This window comes from Dermacentor albipictus, chromosome 8 (genome assembly GCF_038994185.2).
Source record: "Dermacentor albipictus isolate Rhodes 1998 colony chromosome 8, USDA_Dalb.pri_finalv2, whole genome shotgun sequence".
NCBI lineage: Eukaryota > Metazoa > Arthropoda > Arachnida > Ixodida > Ixodidae > Dermacentor > Dermacentor albipictus.
In genome coordinates this window covers 122,967,821-122,988,974 of record NC_091828.1, presented here as the reverse complement: position 1 = coordinate 122,988,974, position 21,154 = coordinate 122,967,821, and the positions used below count along the sequence as shown (strand labels likewise).

The 21,154-nt window shown below is 44.1% G+C and overlaps 1 long non-coding RNA gene across 1 annotated transcript; it reads left to right on the top strand.

The window, feature by feature from the left end:
* Window positions 1–1,069: 1,069 nt before the first annotated feature.
* On the top strand, window positions 1,070–7,418 carry LOC135912980 (uncharacterized). Its single transcript, XR_010567854.2, has 3 exons — window positions 1,070–1,387; window positions 6,178–6,298; window positions 7,156–7,418. It is a non-coding gene; the product is annotated as an uncharacterized lncRNA (long non-coding RNA).
* Window positions 7,419–21,154: the final 13,736 nt, after the last annotated feature.

Here is a 21,154-nt window from a genome sequence, read left to right as displayed (position 1 = left end):
AATTTACAATTCATCGCACCCCAGGCAAATGTATTTCTTTTCTCATTCTTGTGTTCTCTCTTCTTGGCAATTTCTGGGGATTCGGCACATTTATTACGTTTTAGTGAACAGGCACGTGTCAGAAAGTGCCACTTTAGGTTTGTCACATTCGTTTGACAGATATAGAGTTCTCTGACTGCAGATGGCAAAAGCGATTTCATCGAACGGATTTAGTTCAAAATTGCATCTATGAACTTTCCGTAGCAAAAAGAACTGCGTGACAAATAAAGTCATTTGAACTACTTTGATACGAGAAACCGAATAAACTTATGGAATGGAATTTACACAAAATCGCATTTAGTGATGCTGTAGGAATCTCTAAATCGTTTCTCTTGCTTTCGAGCCTGTAACGGATGAACCAAGTTTCAGGGCGTATTCAGTGGGCAAAAAAAAAAAGAAATGTCGCGTCAACAAACGCAGCTCAGAGCTCGGTAAAAAAATACATAAAACTAAGAAGGTTCAGAAAAAGCGCCTCGCACATTGACAGAACTTTTGAGTACTTGTATAAACCATTGGATTTAAGGCTTCCAAAGCGATGTTATAGGTTATGTAACTATATTTTCTTTACGTTTGCTGTCGGCTTTCTAATACCTTCTTTCTGTGAAGCCGACGCGACCAGCTTTGTCGCTCAGCTTTAAAGAATTTGCGGCAGCTCGTGTGCGAGCGCCTGAAAAGCCATCATAATTGCTAAAGTGGTCGCCAAAAAAAAAATTTATCTCGCGTCTTAGGGCCATATTGATAGTAATTCTGTTACACTTGTTCCGCCACAATACGAGGCGTCCATTAAAGTTTTCGAAAAAGCGTGTGCCCAATCACTGGATGTTCTAGAGACTGGATAACGACAGCTGCCGTTACGAGGTGATATACATGTCACATTCGCTCAGCGCTAGTTCGTTTTTGATGTTCTTGCCCTCTGTTTGGCTCCGCTACGGCACAAGTAAGGGCTTAGCAGCTCACTTCAACGCTGTCGCTGGTCCCTGCAGTGGAAAACAGAGGGATCAGCGTCTGGTGTGGCATCTTTCTCACGAGTCTCATGGGGGCATGTTGATTATACTGTCAGTCGCGCACGTAGCAAAGCGCAACGCAGTTTTTCTGTCAAAGAAAACGAGAAAAAAAATTGAATTTGTAAGAGCTTGTGCATATTAGCCTGCTGCGATAGGCAGGGCTGTAGCCACAGGGCGAACATCTGGGGAGCGCCTACAGGTTGCCATTTATGCTTGCCGGCTGCTGACTACGAAACCTTGGGACATGCTCTGCCCGCTAGCCATCCTGTCGGTGCTGTTGGCCCAGTTTTTGGAAACATCCGAAGGATGGGTATACACGCATGTTGTTCCCCTTACTAGCGACGGTAAGTGTGAAAAGCTCTGCTTAATCAGAATCTGCGTCTTGTAGCTAAACAAATACCTGACTCGAACTGAAAATTCGTGTCATGCTGAGGCTGAAGAGGAACTGACTAATTGTAACTGTTTGTCGCCCGGTTGCTTGCATTGTTTAATATTGACCACTTCATTTCTTCGCGTATCAGAAATGTTGAGGGTTTCATGAGAGAAAACAAACGGTGATGTTTGCTAATATAGCAGGGCATTGCAAGCTACACATATATAGGTTGGTGACAAAGCCATGTGAGTTCTCTTTGGAGTTTCGTGTAGCTCAGAGATGAATCGATATTTTTCCCTTTTCCAGATTAAAAAGTCGCACTGATGACAAGCTGAAGAACAAAGCGTTAAGGACAAGGTGTAGTGAAACAGTGAACATGGTTTGAAAATGTTTGTGGCCAAATATGCGACATCTCGCTGATGAAAAAGAAAGAAAGCAACTGATTCCTTAAGTTAACACATTAGTTCATCATCGCCTAACTAAATTTACTTCCATAAAAGTGTTGAAATGGTACATTTATGCTTGAGACAAAAAGAGGTCGCAGGAAATATACACGTATACAGCATAGTGGACCCTTACGCAAAACAAAAATACCCAATGGAAAGCTATAAGAATAGCTCCGGGTTTTGAAATGCCGCTATACGTTGCTGAGAATGTTTCAAAAAAATCCCTGCAACAGTTACAGCTGTAAAGCGATGTGCTGCCGTTTGCTATATGCTTGCAATATGGTCCTAGTAGGTTATGAAATCAGTCAAGCACCATTCGACTGTATTAAGGTAACAATGAACCCAGCAACACCAGGTACGTGGTTTACTAACCTATATGGCCACTTTTCGTTGGAAACAGGTTTTCCTTTAGCTGCAAAAGCGAATTTAAGTGCTCTGTTTGCGTATTCTCAGCTGAAACTGTGCGGTGCACATTGAAGTCTTTCGGATCGAACACGCATTTTTGCACTTTCTCGATGTTTAAATTCATTTTAACGCTACATTGTCACGATTCACAATAAGCGGGAACTGGGAAAACAGGGCAGGACACTTTAATTATAGGCCAACTGGAAACGATTAGGCATGGCGCTCGTCTGCTGCCGCTGTTGTTCTTGTTGTTGCCTCAAAACATGGTCACACTGGTGCCCTCATCTTTCCCTACGTGCCGCGCATTGGATGTGGCAATATTCACTCACTAAGTTAGCATGGCTGAGTCTTTTTACATCATAGTATACAAGCAAGCCTCCTCAAGACAATGACAAGAATGGCTGAAATCACGGAAAGCTTCTGCGGGTACCACAACGCAGAAATTCAGCCTCATTCTTCCCCGATTTTGCCAGGAACTTGTTGCTGGACTCATAATAATGCTGAGGGTTGGATATATTTAAAGAAATAAATTGAATGTTATTCGCCAGCAAAGTATGAGGGCTTAGCAAGCGAAAAAGGAGCAAGCTACACCTTGAGGAGACCCTGAAAATCTCATTCAAAGGGCAGCCTCGTAGCGATTGACCGAACGAAGGTGGTTTATATAACGCAGTGAGTAAAAACAAACAAACAAAAAAACAGGACAACATACCGAAAAACGCAAGAACTGTGATCAGCTTAGATAAAAACATTATTCTATAAAGATTTGACGCAAATTTTATATCCAGGTAGGATAGAGATGAAAGAAAAAAGTCTACACCCCAACTTGTTACCTGGAACAGAGCCCATCGTACAAATATTTCGCGCATGCGCGAATTATTTGTAACTCTATAAATACTCTACCAAACATTTGCGAAACTACAGCTGTAAAACGCTATAGGTTTTCAATTGCGGAATAGATACATTCATATCATTTCTCTGGGCAACTGTTGCAACAGTGTAGGTAAACGAAACTTTAACATTTGGTGGCCATACCTATTTCTGCTCCTGTCGACATTCCACGGTTCTGGCTGACGTATGTTGACAGGCGAATTACAAGTGTTGAATTATTGCCGCGCTTTCATAAAAGGCATGGCGTTGTCAAATTTCGAATCGCTCAATATCCGTCACCCATCAAACGCGTCATGATACATCTGCCGTGATGCACCCAACCGCGGTAACCGAGTACATATGGCCACCAGTGTTCATAACACAATGTCTACGGCGTCACGCTGCTATGCTGGAGGTCCGAGGTTAGGTTCCTGGCGCGACGGCAGCATTGCGGTAAGGGCGGAATGACAAAGGAAGGAAGGAAGGAAAAAGTGAAGAAGGAAAGGTAGGGAGGTTAACCAGTTTGGCTTAACCGGTTTGCTACCGTACACATGGGAGAGGGATGGGGGAGATTAAAGATGGGGAAGGGGGAGAGGGAGAGAGACAAAACACTCGCTTATCATGCACTGGCTGCACGCTAGAGAACCCCAGGTAGTCAAAATTTGTCAGGCGTCTTCGAATAGAGTGTGCTTCATAATGAGGCCACGGTTTCCGTGCGTAAAATTTATTATCCTTAAAGACTGGCACGCCATCAATTTTCCACTAAAGCTGGCTTAGTAGTTAGGACGCTACCGCCTGAGCGACTATCGAGAGGTTAATCTAAAAGAAACTGTTCCTTTAATAACGAGACACGAGTCGAAAAATGGCACGATATCTGTGAGGTTCGAGCTCATTTACAGCAAACATTTTACGCTCTTCGCGATGCTGGCTACAGTCCGAAGGCTAACTCCTTTAAAGCTTTTACCCGTAACATGGGGGACAAGCAGATGTGGTATCGCAATTATATGCGTGGGTGGGGAAGTTATTGCGCCCCACAGCGGGATCAAACTGCACCTCTCATGAGGAGTTGAGAGATCTCATAGTTTAGATTTATTGATGAATTCTCACCACGTTATCTTAACCGAGTTATCTGCGCGGAAGTTTGATAGCCGGAGCCATTAAAGTTTATTTTACGTAGATTTTGTGCCGTTCGTAGCAGCTATGATCATCACGTTTAATGTCCAAAAAGTTGTCAAAAAAGAAAACTTCGTTTGTAAATTCCCACCTACGACGGAATCTTACCATCTTACCCGATAAGAGACGGGGTCTTATCGGCTTTACACACGATGCGCTTTCTGTGCAACCGTATAAGTGTGCTAACTAATTTATTACTGGGTAGCAATTATATGGACATTAAAGACGCATTTTTGCGGTCGCCTTGGTGTTCTACATAGGGAGGAAAGAGAAAAGAAGAAGGCAGGGAGGTTAACCAGAATAACGTCTGGTTGGCTACCCTACACCGGGGGAATGGGAAAGGGGAAAGCAAAGCTCACAGGGAGAGAGAGGAGGGAAGGAAAGAAGGAAATTGCGGTAAGTTCGCTGACGCGTGTGGTTTTACACAATTGCCTTAATAGTCACAGGTGGTCGCACAAACCCGTCGTCCTTAAGAAACACAAAAGTGCCTTCACCGCTTTATGGGCCGACGGGCGATGGGGGCGGTGTTCCAGAAGCACCTGCACAGAAAGCGGCCGTTCTACATAAAGTTGAATGGCGATAACACCGTCGCCGCGCGTCTTATGCTGCGCGTTCAAGTTGAAGCGCGCGAAGGAAACCGACGATCGGTCCTCAATCTGGCGCGCGCGGAGAAAGCCGAGACCAAACGCGCCGTCTTCCGTCGCGTGAAAGGCCATGAAGGGATGGGAAAGAAGGTACGGGGGTGGGGGGGGGAGAGTGCTGGACGGCGTTTTGCTCCGGCAGTGACTGCGCATTTCGGCACTGGGCCCAAGGGGAACTGACAATCGCGGATCAATATGGCGCGCCAATTACATGGAGGAAAGTGGCGAGGCTGCGCGGGAGAAAAGCGGGTGGCTTCCAGTCCGCGAACAAGGGCGTAGTTTGCACGACCCCGTGGATTTGCGTGCGCTCCGTATCTTGAAAGGGATCTGCAGACGGTTCGTACCTTTCTTGATTGCCTGTTTTGGAGTACTATATCAAACAACAAATGACATTTGAGAAGACCAATTACTATGTTTTCACCACGAAGTGTCAGCCTTACTGGGCTGAGAGAGAGAGAGAGAAAGCAAGGACAGGAAAGGCAGGGAGGTCAAACAGAAGAGTATCCGGTTTGCTACCCTACACTGGGGGTGGGGGAAAGGGGAATATAAAGAAGAAGAAAGGGAGAGAGTAAGCACAGAGTACGCTGACTATTTTAGAATTCTTTGAGCGCGGTCAAGGGTTCCACCCTTGACACCCGCGCAGGCGCACAATCTTGTGCCTTCTGAATTTCTACAAACCTGGACATGCATTCTCGAAAAAAGCATTCGTGCAGACCGAGCATCCGGATCACAGTGAAATGTACCTTTATGCGCGCTCTGTTCTCGCCGCTCTTGCGTTGAAGCGATAGAGCGCACGAAGGATCACTTCGCTCGCCTTTGCTGCTGCGCTTGCTCACACAATCGTCCAGCGTTTTGCAGCGAGTGTCCACGCTCACCGAGTGTGATATGTTGATGCATGCGTGTGCGCCCTGGCAACATGCTTCTCAATTCAGTTAATAAGCGAATGTTTTCGAGTTTACACGGCCAATAACATTACTATCCTTCCTTCGTATAGCTGTCTATAAATTTACTATTGCTATCGATGCTACGCCTTTCGTGCAAAACTGCGCCTTTTTATGCAGGCCACTCGATTATCATACCGGTACAAAGTTGGCGCAAGGGCTCTTTTGTTCCTCTGGCGAAATTTTACTAGCATTTAGCTTTATGATTTCATTGATGAATGATGATCTATGTCAAAATACAAATAAATCGTTGTTTTCCTTTTTATTATTATTTTTTTGGACGCAAAGGAAGGTGCATTTACCGTGGGATACGAATTGACAAGGGACCAGAAGTAAGCTTCCATTCTCCTTGCGAACGATGGGACTGCAGGTATCATGACATCAATCATGGCTTCTTACAAAGAGAAACGTAAGCTTTCCTACTTCGATAATTACTTGCCAGTCATTTTCTTTAAACGTAACGCAAGTTATTGGCGGCAGCAAAGCTACAGTGTGATGTTTTCATGATTCGCAGGCGACGTTTGCTATGTTGAGCTGCGAAACATGCCTCTGTATTTCGTTAACGGGACTTGGTCAAATACGTTTTCTATTATGCGCCCCTAAAGTGCATTCGTAGATTTCTGACGGTGTTCATCTGACGGCTGTCCCAGCCCTTGCACCTTGGGTTTCGCGCAAATGGAGACGACGACTTTTTTCGGGAACATATATATCGTCACAGCAAGAAACTGTAAAGCTGTGCTTCAGTGATTTTTTATACGTTCCCAGTCATGCACAGCCATGATTGAAAATTATGTACTGCTATGTGTTTATGCCTATGGAAAAACATTTTGAATGGACAGGGCTCCTGTGGCGACACTGTTTATGTTGGACACAAGTGGGTCCACGTAGGACTGGCATGCTTTTAAGTGTGGAAAAGTCGAATAGTAAACTTGAAATAATTTCAAGGCGCAATGCACCGCGAAATTCCGCCTTTTAACTGAAACTGCCAGTGACACCGTGCTCACTGCTTATTTGGTAAAGGAGATTTTTATTGCAATATTAAGCAGCTGTCATCGTTAGATGTAACCTACTCATCCTTGTCGTTGTTCACAGAAACCTACGAGGAAGTGTTTTCATGAAATGGTCGATGCATTGATTGTGTGGTTGCTTTACTAACTATAAGACGTTTTTTGACTCTATATAATACATAATGAAGTATGATAATATATCTGGTTAATATGTTGCCCTCTTCATGGAGGACGCTGATGAGTCGTCTCTCATTTACAGCTGCCTAGATGAACAGCCGAAGCCGTATCCCTGCCGAATGAGAAAGGGCAAGGGCCGGTACCCATGGTGTTGCCCACATAACATCTGTGAAGGAGTGCCTGAGAATGACAGTGCATACGACTGAAAGTGTCAACTACGAGCCCATCGTAAGCGGCGCTTTAACTGGCAGCGTGACAGGGAGAAAAGAACAAGGAAATAAAACCGGAAAATGAAATAAAGCGTAGCATATCTGAAGATATAATATCAAGAAAAAAGTTCTGCTCGCGTATCGTTTAATCGTTTAAAAGCCGCTGCGGACGTAAGTCGGCAACAAAAGAAGTGACGCACATAATAATAATAATAATAATAATAATAATAATAATAATAATAATAATAATAATAATAATAATAATACCTTTATTGCCAATAATCAAATCAGTACATTCATATAGGCCTGCCAAAGCCTTTGAAGGTTTGAGTGGCAGCGCCTGGAAGGCAGCAAAACCACACACGATACAATAATGGACCAGTTACAAGCAGCCAACTAAAGTATAGAACACCAAAAAAGGTTATTAGAATTTGTACAGTGTCTATGAAAATAATGTTCATTGAGCATAATGAAACACAGAAGTACAGCAATGCGTGTGAACAAAAATTGCCATGAGATAATGCATGGCCATATACCAGACTGACCGTCATGGCGCAAAGCAATTGCAAAATCGCATGCACGAACACAAGCAATAACGGTGAATAAACGGAACAAGTACGCCTTTACGAACAGATACGCCTTAGCAGTCTCTTTAACTTATATTTCGTTTTTGCACAGAAGGTACTGTGCGGTAATTTATTGAAGTAGGTGGGCACATAATAGGCCCGAGCTCTAGCGCTGTACCTTGTGGAACAACGTGGCCTCCAAAAGGGGTCCCAGGGCCTTAAGCATCGGGAAGCTGTATACGGAACTAGAAATTGACTGGACCAGAAGTGTTTTAAAACAACCGTTTGCATTAAAAGATCGTTGAAATTCGGCATCGAAAGTACTTTGAAACGGTCTGTGTCAGCATTCAGGCTCAGACCATAAGATATGTTTTTTAAGAGGGAGTACAGTATCGCATTTATTCTGTTGTGCCAGCGGACAGCACAGTGCCCGTAAATTGTTATTCCATACCGGAGTAGACTGTAACCTAAAGCATGTGTTATTGTTTTCCTTACTGATAAGGGCATGTACTATCTTATATTGCACAGTAGACAGGATATGGCGCGAAGTTTTTTACAAACGTAAGCAAGGTGGCTGTTCCACATAAAACGCGGGAAGAGCACCCTGTGCAGAACTCGCTGTTTATGAGGCGACAAAGTGGCCATAACATTTTTGAGCATGTCGGAGGAACGATTGAAAACTGATAGCTATTGCGCAAAGCAGCTCAAAAGTTTGTTGTCGAAATGAAAAACAATCATCAAACGATCTTGTATACCTTTTTTGTACTTTCTTTTTCTAAACGGAACCCATCTGAAGTACATACCGCAAATTCTTCCCTTCCAGAGGGATCGAGAATATGACAAGGATGTTTACTTGTAGGTTGTTATGCCGTAGCCCTGCTAAACGTTCAATGGCCTTTGAGAAAAAAAAAACATCCCTAATGCTTGCTAGCCGCAAGGCTCCTCACTGCGGAGCACACAGTCGCGTTTGCCCGCAATATTTCATTTCTCACACCTGACTTCTGCGCAAACTGCGCTACCGTTGCCGAACGCGCGAACCGATAAAAAGTGAAAAAAAATTCGGCGGAACCTCCCTCATGATGACCGTTGGTGCTTATCCGTCTAGCATTGAATCAACACAGCAACACGACGTGTTGCCACCGTCGAAACAAATTAGGCATGACGTCTGTACTGCAGCGGTACTCCTTTATCGCGCTTCCCTAAGAACACATGGCGCCATCCAGCGTTGCCGCCGCGAAGCCGGCGCGGGGCCTTCGAGAAGGATGGCGCGCTGGTGGGCGCTAACGATGAGAAACGCGTCATGCGGCAAGCAGGTTCCTCTTTCGCGCTTCTATTCTTAGGGAGCCTGCATTCAAGCGCTGTTTTAGGGTGCTGACGACACCAACATTTTGAGCGTTATTTAGCGCCAAAATTGGTGAGTAGCCATTTTGGTACCCAATCTCGCTAGAAGTCCCTGCCTCAATTCTACTTTTATTTTTATTTTTATCAGGCTCTGATCTACCTATGTTGGCACCCATTCTATTAAATTGCTTTGATTTAGTTTAACACCAATGCGCACACCAAACTTGGATGCAGCTTTAATATACTAAACATCTTTTCGTTTTATTTTAACATCGCAAACTATCTTTTTCTATTGCATTTCGTGCGACACATATACAGCAACAATTTATAAGGCATGGCGGCCGCCAAGAATGAGAACTGCATTAACCCCTGTTGTTGTCGTCCACTTGTGCCTAATACATAAAGGGTGTTTTTTTTTCGAAGCGTGCTGTAATAAAGACTGTGCTTACTAGCCTGTCTAACTAAACTTACACGTGCCGTGCACTGCTTTCAGAGATGCTAAATGTGTCTGGCTGCTGCAGCCAAAGTTTATTTTTTAAAATTAGTTAATTGCACATCACCAAGCATTCTGGGAATCGTGGTCTAGTCGGGTGCAGCCTTTCGCCATTTTGTCTCCCGCATCTTATAATTTGTCACAAAGTTTAACCCACCAATTTACGTGGCCGCAGCTAGAACGCTTACAAAGCCTGTCACTTCCCCAAAACAGGGCCTTGCTTGTGGGCTCCCTACTCCATCTAGACACGCTGCGCCATCTGGTGGCGTTGCCGAGAATTCAGTGCGTGGCCTCCGAGACGAGAAGCGTGGCGCGCTAGCCGCGGGCGAACGCTGAGAAATTTTCCCTCGCCAGCCCCACACCCCGTAGCACACACTCCGTGACTCGTGTTGGCGAAATGTCCATTGAAAAGCGGCACACACCCTGTGTACTCATGGCGCCGATCGCTAATGCAGTGGCCTGAAGACGACGATTGAACAGCGGCACATACCCAATGCATTTATCGCGTAGTCTGTTAAAGCGCCTGGTTGCAATCCTTGAGGAAGTTTAAAGGATCTTGTAATGGCGTTAGCATTCTTAGGGTATTTCACGCACTTCTGGCGGCTGGATTTCTTTCTATCTGTCCAGCTGTTTCCCCGCCTAATCGGGTCACTGGGTAGTCCCTCATCGAATGCGTAGCGCGTCAGGCTGCTGTGCAGACAGAAGAGGGTCCGAGAACAACCGCCGCACAAGCTGGGGTCACTGAGCATGTGGCAATATTGATGTATTTGCTTCTCTTCAGTGAACCGCTTTCCGCTGACATAGGTCCCTGTAGATTCTCACCTACCGTGCTGAGGATAAATAACGCGCCGATGTAGCGCTCCATTATCATTTGTGGATTTTCCAAGCGTGGTAGGTGGTGCTTCCACTTCATGTTCATCAAATCTATCATCATGTGCTCTAAATGCAAGAGCACAAGATGGACCTCCATTTTGTAGTATGTTCAGAATGCTGGACAATGTGGTGAACATAAGGAGGATCTTGAAGCTTGTAATTATCGCCATAGGTGATGTGCGCAAAGGCACTCCAAGCTTGGTAATGTAGGCCATGCCGGCTCGAGCGTCAACGTGTAGTGTCAACCTCGCAATGTTGTTTCTGCAGTTGTATTGAGTGCAGATACATATCTAAGTGACAGCAACATTGCGAAGCCTCAACGCATTGTTCCATTGTGACTTTCGTTACTTCTTAGCGGCAATTTATGGAGGCAATGTGAACATAGCGTGTCTGTGTGCTATTTCCGTGTTTAATACTGATACAGTGTGCTGCGGTATTCTTCTTTGTAAAAAAATTGTTTTAGTCAGCCTAAGCAAACTTCGCGCAAAAAAGCAGGTCTAATAAAAGGAGGCGGAATTTAGGTGCGTCTCTTGCAGCTTGTTAATTATGTTCAGAAGACTGCAACTTCCAGTACCGTAGCAACAAGCCTCAACATTACGCTTGTTCTCTGCTTTCGTCCATTTCGAAACTGTTTGCTATAGCTTCTCCCGCACCTTTACTGGCACAGCTAGAGCTGAAGATTAATTCCATGGAAATGCAAAGTTGAATTGTTTTATTGGGTTGCCAGGAAATTCAGTACGAAATTCTTGCCGGATATACGAGATAATTCTGCTGGATGCGCAGATGGTGTGTCTATCTATCTCCACAAACGGCACAAAGACAACATAAGGTAGGTGACATCTTCAACGAGTGCACGCAGCCTCCTCTGTAGGGCAACAACTAGCATTGTTGACGTAGTCACTGTACGGGAAGAAGGACAGCTGCCAGCAGCAGCCAGTTTTGCTCACTCCCATTCCTTTTTAGCCTCTAAGACCACTAATAAGAAGTCCTGGCCCGTTGTGGGCCTTCTACCGAGGTATTGCCGACCATATTTATTGTATCTTTCCTGAAAGCGCAGTCTTCTCCCCTTTTACCTTCTGATAAAGAAGGCGATTTTGCTGTCTTGCATTAGGGTGGTTTTAATTCTAAGACCGTCGATTCACTTTTTAAACGTGACGACAGTGTTTTCCTTGCAAATGTATGGCACAAATCCAGTAGCACATACTCAGTTCAAGTTCGCGCCAAAGAGTTGCCAAGTCATACTGTCAGAGTGGGCTAACCGCGTCGCGGCCACATGACCTTTATGCTAACTCCTCAGCCACCTTGGACAAACTGGACAAGCGCCCTATGACAGAAGACAAGATCCTTGGAACCTGGCCTACGCGACCATCAGCGCGATCCGCTATGAAGGCGTTGCTGCGATACTTGAAAGACACGGGGCTTTCTGACAAATTGTGACAGTACACTGTGTTGCGCAGGACTGTACGGTGACACTGCGTAAGACTAGGAATGCCTTTGCGGGTTGCGTAACAGTGCCCACAGAAATAGTTCGTGTGTACGTGCGTGTGTGTGCTTAGGTTTTTTTTTCCTTTTTTTATCCTTCTTTCTTTCTCACCTATTGCATCCTCTTTCCCTTCCCCCAGAACAGGGTAGCCAACCGGGGATAATCTCTGGTTAACCTCCCTGTCTTTCCTTTGCCTTTCTCTCTCTCTCTCTCTCTGCCAGGATCTCAATAACTAATCCGCCTGTAATAAAGCTTAATTTTATCTCTGGCGCTCTCTGTAAAGTTCAAGTGCACGCCAAAAGAGCGGTACATAACCATTCCCGCATCTATAGTGACCCACGTCACCGTGAAAGAGATTCGTCCAAGTGCGGCACATTGCACACATTATATTTTCACTGTGTCGTCATCATCTTTGTCGCACACACTTGGCCGAATTTCTACAGCACTGCAACAACCTCGAAGAAGGTAGGGTGCGTTGGGGGTAGCTAGAGGAGTACCTTTGTAATAATTTCAGAGACAGAGAAATCGTTGAAGTGTAGGCATTCTTTATTCTTCTATTTTTGTGCTCTAGGCGCACAGCGGTGGCCCGCGCAAGTAGTGCACAGCTTTCCACAATCGCGCAGAAGTTTCCTGAGACGGTGGTGGTGTTTATTTGTGTCCCTCCCTGCAATAAAAAAGAAATTTGTTACTATTTCGTCTGAAATAGCCAGGTAAAGTAAGCCGGCCTAGAAAGTCCGTCTAGAATGGCGGTGTACGAACTGATATTAAAGCACACTCGGTTCGAGGGTACTTTCTTCTGACGGACATGTTTATCGATAGAAGCATAAAATGTACTTAAATGGCTCGAACGAGTCGAAACTCTTCTACAGATAAAAAAAACTGGCTGTGGCTTAGCTAAGGTTAAGCCCAGGATGCGAAGCATACTAGCCTCTATTTTAACGCGACAGCGTTAAGGAGCTCGTGTCGCAGAAAAGCCGGTGTCGTCGGCGTCGGCTCAGGCGTGCGGCGCTTGCTCAGGCGCACATTTCGTTGTCGCGCCGAACGCTGCGTTGCTCGACGCTCACCGCGTCCGATGCGGGGCGCGTAGTCGCTGCGCCGTAGCAAAGCCACCTAGAAACAGTCTCTGTAGCACGCCGCAACCTTCGCTTCTCATTCCAACGAGCAGCTCTGTCTCCAGGAGGCATCTCACCTCGTGAGTGTCTAGCAGAGGCAAGCGCAGCTGCTTATATACCGCCGCGACGCCGCGAGCGACGGCGCGAGTTGGAGCCCCGTTTCTCCTCTGTCGTGACGTCACGATGTCACGTGGTATTGAAGGCGACACCGTCGCGCCTGAGGAGCTGGGTTGAGCTCTAGTAATATGCTTCGCATAAAACTTTTTGGAAATTTGGAAGGACTCAAGGTCACTTACAGCTTGTCCTTTGTCCAGTGCTTATGCTTGTGTCACAGTAAAATTGTGTTTAAATAGGTAATAAAGAAAGAAAAGAAAGCGTCCATAGCGTATTGGTTAAACCATAGAAATTGTACGCTGGAGGCCAGGGTATGAGACCGACCATCAAAATTTTAATTATTTATATTATTCTTTTTTTCATTTCTACTGACAACTGGTGAAGTCCATAAACGGTCAGAAACTGACAAGACACAAAGTAAGTAGAGTTGTCGAAGAAAGCTATGGCTTTTAGAGGTTTGAAACAAGGAATCTACAAAAATAAAGGGACCTCAAAGCCCACACACACGATTGAAACTAGTTTACAAGAAGGACGGAAATAAAAAAGAAAACGTAATTACGAAACCGTGGCCATTTTCCGACACGAAGGAAATACAAAGGAAACAGAAAGCCTTGTTTTCTTTTTTCCAGGAAATAAATTGGGAAATGAAAGTAAACAGTCTTTTTCTTCGGGGGTTATATTTTTAATGGCACACATAATTTATTCCCTAATTGAAAATTCAAAATTGCGGCGCATGCAATGATTTTTTTTTAGATGTGGACAGTGCATGCAAGACACACCAAAACAGCCCTCGCTGTTTGGCATTCGCTGCAGCCTAATGCCACAGCATCCCGAACTTATAAAGCACGGAGTTTGAGTGGAACTGAGATGTCCTCTCCTCTGTGTAATGAAACAATAAATGACGACATGAAACATGCTCATATAATATCGGATTTTGGCTATTTCTAAAGCACAAAGGCAATTTCAGCGAATACCGGATGATATGCAACAAATGCACTTCTTTTTTTGTTGTTGTTAGATTTCATATATTCAGAATAAGTTGCACAAATCCTGGGCTCACACATATTTTGCCAGTCTTGGACAACATCCCTAAATGGGCATTTGTCGCTGTGACACAAGTGGCATAGGTGCCCTGAATAGATTTAGATATGCGTCGAACTTTTCTGTGCACGATCCTCTTTTCAGTAATCTTCCCTCGACAAGCATCTTACGTTGCCATATACCTCGCGTGATCGCTACGCAGACATCACACGCCCTCCATTTACATTACTTTGCCTTTCAATTTCATCATAATCTGCGAGCCGAGAAGTGCATATAAACGTATAGGAAATTTTATATCAAGGTTATGATCTCTGCGATACGGAGTGTAAACATTGCAGGCTATTACACGGCATCATATGAAAGTACGAAACATAAAATTATGATGAAAGGATGAAAATAAACACAGATCTCTCTATAGTTGCTGCCCGCGTATGAGGCCCTGCATTGGGAAACCACTGCACCGCTGCTCAGTGCCTGTCAGGGAAGTCACGTTTTCGCTTTCGCCCGCCCGCATCCGCTGAATACGACAAAAAATAGCGTCTGAGTAATCTGCCAAGATTACTAGCCGCAGCTGCAGCAACCGAGAACGCGCTTGAGCCCTCTGGTTTTGTGTCCCTCTGAATCTGCCGCTTCAGAAAGTGATTGAAGGTATTTTTTACTCTTCTCTTTTTTCTTGTCCTGAGCGCACTATGATGCCATAGCGGGTACTTCCATTCAGCAACTAATGTCGTCACACAATGCTTGAAGGCCTCATGCTCAGCCGCCCTTCTAATTTTACGCGCGAGATACTCAGCACCACGAGATTAAACTGTTAAATAGGAGTAATTATAAATAAGTTTTCCACGAGTCTCTCCTGGCAAAAAAAAAAATTGACACTTTCTTTACACTGCGTAGGTGCGAGAACATTATTTCTTTTTTCTTTCCAGTCGGCACGTTTATAGTGAAACACACGTTCTTATAGCTATTCCCGCCTTCAGATTATTAAGTTAATTATTTACGTGACACCAACGCTACCGACTAATAACGCTTTCGCTAGGACTCGCCGTATTCTATCTATCGCTGTGCAACGCCGGGAAGCAAAGAGATTCCTATGCCCTTGCACGTATAATACAACAATGTTCATTCAAGTAGTTTGAGCGCTTTCAACCACTAGTTGTCATAATATCAGAAAAAAAGAGAGCAAAAACGCTCACCACGGTGTCCACTGTTTCCATGGGCAGACAACGTAGCTGGCGCGTTACTTTTCCCTGAGGCAGTGTCTTGTTGCACAGTATGTGTGCCCATCCTATCATCACGTAATCGATATGCCAGTGCACATGAGGAAGCTCCCTTTTCCATTGTTTTCAAGTGGCTGGTTAGCACAGCAACAATGATGACGATATTGAAGCAGCAGATGTTCATTATACCTAACACGTGCTAGAAAAGGCAGCGGTATTTTTGTTCCTACTCGTCAGAGCTCGGTCGAAAACATCTAATGGCAGGATTGCAGGAGCTACTTTTCTAGCTATTGTATTGCTTATCGTGGGGCTTTCAATAACAACCAAGGTTGCACATTTCTAAACTGTAGGAGTGACGTAGAATCTGAATGTATTGTTTCGGAATGACGTACGGCGTAACCAAGTAGTCCCTCTTGCGCTGACTCTTACTGAATAACACCATAAGAAGTGCACCGTGTGGGACGTTTTTATTCGATGTCGATGTATGTTGAATCGTGCATATATCTGTACTTAAAAACTACAGCTTTAGTGTTATTTTGTGAAATAAGTTTGTTGTGTACAAAATTGAGCCGTAACGAATCTCCAAAAATTTTGAGGTCCCTGATGGTATGATTAGCATTTATGACAACGAGTACCATTACCGTAAAGAGAAGCCCCAATTGCCGAATCCTCCTGCAATCACTCGATTGTAGGTATTTTGCAATCGGTCAGTAACATTTCAGTATCGTAACTTCGGCTACGTTTGAATCGAAGGAAAATCGTGGAATTAATTCATAATGAATTCACAAGCGGGCACCAGCAATTACCTCACCAAATAGTTTAGTTTATATTTTGTTTTAGTTTATATTTTGTGCCACTGGTAACGAGTAGTCAGGCATCACTTTTCACTGCAAATTAGGTTCTCAAGGCTAATGTGAAAGACAAGGACACTCCGTAAAACAGGTGTGTCAAATTATAGCTATTCTATAGAGTAAACTGATGGGATGAGTTCGTTACAGATATTTTCCCGGCATTTTATAAAAAGACGCGCTAGGTGAATGAAAGCAGCAGAATAGTTTAAGTACTAAAAATTGACTGATACTGCAGCGTGCACAGCCAACCAAACACAAGGCAAGTGGGCCAGCTGTAGTACTAACTGACAAGGAATCTTTCTTTGCGAACGCCACGTGATCTTTTTATTATGTGTGAGGTACGTAACTAGGATTTTCATTCGGAGGCAACCCCCAAGGAAACTTTTCTATGCAAATAAGGGGGTGTGGGCTTTTACTAGTACAAATGTTTATAATTCCCACCGTTCGCTAAAAAGGCGCGTAAACCCACAAAAGAGAAATGACATAAAGTGTATCTCGCAAGTACGCCTCTGATATACACGTGTCCTTAACTTGGCAAACCAGGAACGACACCAAATTGACTCGCGCAGGAAAGAAACGCGGGAAGGACGCAGCCAAGAACAAGTAAATGAACGAAAGCGTAAAATTAAGATTTCTAGTTGTGCTTTTTTAATTAGCTCTCGAAGAGTTATTAAGAAAGATATGTTTGTGTAACAATCACAGTTTTCTTCTATCCCGCGTTTAATTCTCTGCCAAGTTAGGTGCCAAAACTGACTCAGTACCCTTCAACCACGTAGAGTGCAGGACGCTGTGGTTCTAGAAGCATGGCGCCTCCGCGGAAGGTTAGAAAAAAATACACGTAGGCACAAAAAAGAAGTGGTTACATCAGGCGGTTAGACTGATAACTTGTAGACGCGTCATTGAAAACATACGGAATCCTTCTCTATTTCCAGCGATGTTTTCTCTACTTCCTTAATAAATAAAATGACTTTAATGCATAAATATTTTCACAAACAACAGTTACATTTGTTAACTTTTGCTTGTACTTCCTGTTTGGCTGTTGCCTCGGCTCTCTCCCTCAGTAGATCACTTAATTTTTCAGCTTTTTGCAATTCTTGTCTCCCATTGCCAATTTTGCACGAAATGTCCTGTAGAATTTGGGGGGAAAAAAGAGACGAGGCAATCGTTGAGATTTATTTTGCTTCGGGTTCGACGGTTATTGCATGGTTTGATTGAAATTTTGAAAATTTTCGGGATTGCAGTGAAACGTAGATCGTTGAATAGATATCAATGGGACCTGTGCTGCGGCAGCACTTTGAGATTTGGAAACAATCATGGAAATAATTAGAAAGGCGAAAACATTCCGCGATTTTTTAGCTGCGAGCAAATCAATCTGTCTCATTCCCTGAGTTCAGTGGCCTATCCTTTGACCCAATCAATGGTGGCTTCCCCACTTCGGCCATAATACTGTTCCGGTAGCCCACTGTTGACCACCGTATAGCGGTCAAGCCTCAAGATGGATTGACGACCCTTTAGGAATATGGATGAGCAGGGGTGGCGTGGGCGAGCGGGTATATATATATATATATATATATATATATATATATATATATATATATATATATATATATATATATATATATATATATATATATATATATATATATATATATATATATATATATATATATATATATATATATATATATATATATATAAATGTATGTATATATATATATTATTCATTTATTATTTTGATTATGAATGCTCTTGCACATGCTCACTCTTGTTAGCCTGGGTGTATATACATATTGTTCAAAAAATAGAAGTACCCAGCTTTTCCCACTAGTAGTTCATAACTGGGAGTACCACGTAGCGGCGTTCAATTGGGCATTAATGCTTTCGCATTCACAACTCGTAAGAAGTGCTTAGGTGGCCTCGGATCTTTTTTTTTTACATCACTTGTTTTTTATGTTCAAAGCAGGACCTCTGCGGAATTTGTCTATCCATCTGATTCGAAGATATTTGCTAGAGACTGTTTATAGGTGATGTAACCAATAGCGTAATATATTCTTATCCCAAAAGCATGTATTTTAGCCAGAATACTTTAATAACAGGTTAAATATTGGAAAGAAATAACGAGCACAGCCGTCACTGTGCAAGTTCTTCTGGAGCTTCGGTCAATGTTTATTTTCCTTAACTTTCCTTGATTTTCCTTGAGCACCCTGCCACAACGAAGCATCGAGGGGTCATATCATGTTTCGTGTTTTGCAGAAACTTTTCCACCGCTGCTGCTCATTTTTTTTTATTGCGCTTGCCGGTGTAAAAAAGCTCTTTGTGATGGTATTTGTAGGTGACACAATTAAAGTTCCAAAGAGTACAAAGTCATGATTAGTGGAGAGTGTGTATTTCTATGTATAATGTGATAACGCTGCAAATTGCTATTTAAGGTGAGTGGTTTCCGCATCAATACATAAAACGTTGCAAAAAAAGTAAGTTACACGTTCCTCAAAATAAAGTGTATTCAGTATGTGCAAGTACTGTCAGAAAGATGTTGTAAGGTACAAGAGATGACATTACAACAATTTGTAGGCTGATTTTTCTTTCGCAATAGGCACGATGCGCAAACACTCACAGTTGGCGTCTCTTTGCTACTTGCTTGTATTGCCGCGAAGTGTGTCAGCTAAAGTCAGCTAGGTCATTGCTAACTTTTGCAGCTGTCGGCCACCCACTTCACTAATGACTTGTGAATTCATTTTTTTTTTCTGCTGTGAGTGGCACTCCATGTAGCTACGTCCGACTGTCCGTGAGTTCTAACGCATGTTGACTTCAATCTTTTCCAAGGTTGAGTCGGAAGCGATCATGCGAAATACTTATAATTGATGTTAAATACTGAGCATGCGAATCTGCGTGGAAGTGCGTAAACCACGGAGATGAAAGTGCAACATCGTGCGGTAGGAGAAGTTAATGCTGGTTCTTAGACTTTCATGTCAACTCGAAGTATACGAAAGCACTTCAAGAGTGTTTTCCCAATGTTTTTCAACACAGCAGCTTACACAAAAATTACAATCAGTTTTCGCTAAATCTTATGCTAAAAGAGACTCTTCAGCCCAAAGATAAACGCTTTTTGGTGACAATAAGCATATTGATCGGTTTCTCTATCTACAAGGCGACGCTGTTAACAAATCTAAGCATGCATGACACTAAAAAAATATAGTTTTCATTTTATCAACATACAGCTCACTAAAACAACCGAGTTGACAATCGCGTGTCTCAGTGCCGTCTATGGGTCAGAGACAAATATGTATTGCAATACACGTATGGCTCCAAATGTGTATTGGCTAGTGTCTTGTTTAACAACCGAGGTGCTGCCTCAGCGTCAGAAAAAAACTCCGGCCGCAACTAAAGAAACACGCACTAAAAATGCGCCCTTAATTTACGGTTCTAACCGTGCCCAAAGGCATGACCGCAATAAGGTGATACATGAATGTCAGATACTTAAAGGTGTTCCAGGGAAATCGCAGTGCAATACTGCGCCCGCAACAAACTACATGGGCTTAAACAAAATGTTACAGTGACGTTTCACTTCGTGAATGCGGGTGGCGCATAAGCATATGGGTGCTATAGCACACACGAAGCTATGGGCCCTCGGCGCGCATAGACACCTTGACTGTCCTCATTGCAGATAACTCTAAAGATAAAGCTCGCGCGATACGCAGGACCGCGGTGCTTGCCTTTTTCTAGGCTTCAAACTTACCTTCGCCGGTCTCAAAGGTGGGCCACTTACGACTGCGCATAAAAACTGGTCAGTTACGCGCTTGGTCAAAATTCCTTAGCTCTAACAAGGGAGGCCATGTTAACCAAAGATTGAGAAGTCGCGCAGAATGTAGTAGCCGAATAGCCAACACGTCTGGTCACAGCCGAGAGAAATGCCACAAGTCATGGGAAATGCGTGTTGCTCTAGATGGAGCCTTTGGCGAATCCGGATCCAGGTGCCATCTTCCCGCCCCTGCAGCATTCCTCGCATGGATGCTACCCAGGTCTTTGTCGGGAGACGCCAGCCCATCAGGGAAGCTGCACCCATCATGTAGCTGAGTGAAGGCCTTCCGCATCGTGGTCCTTCTAGCCCTCCAAGCATGCACCTTCGCACCCCAAGCTGTCTTCTCCGCACTGACTCTGCCGACGTGCCTCCTCCGCCTCCTGCCTCTCATTTTTTTTTTTAATGCGAGAGCATTATATGCCCCATTACGCGAAAATCCGTGGCCGTCGGCGGGACCGCAAGATGTAACCATAAATGGGCGGCGGCGCGAAGAGTAAAAACAGGTCAGAAAATGCTCGGATTGACGTGAAGTTTCTCAGGGAGGTTCGTGTAAACAATCATTGTACACCTGACGGTGCAGCCAATGGGGAAGAGGTGGCAAGGGTGTATAACACGTCAAGGTGTAAAATATGAGCGCGTTCAAGGCGTTGCGAGATCTACAAACGGCATAATACTTACGAATTCCCATACGTAAGCTGCCTTAAGTGTCTCTGACAAGTTTTTTACTTCATCTTTTATATCTTGATTCCCGTCTGTAGATATGAGCTAGTTAGGCGAAATGGTGCTTTGTTTTGTATTATGGCGACGGTGAGCGGAATCGCGCCAACAACCATACGCGGCACGTCGTCGCCATCGCTTTATTTGCGTCTTTGCAATATGCACGAAGTTCCCACGGCGCTTCTGTCCCAAAGTTGTACTCGACCATGCACGTGATGATGACCGGACCACGGGGGTTTCCCGCGCCTTTATGTATTACACATAC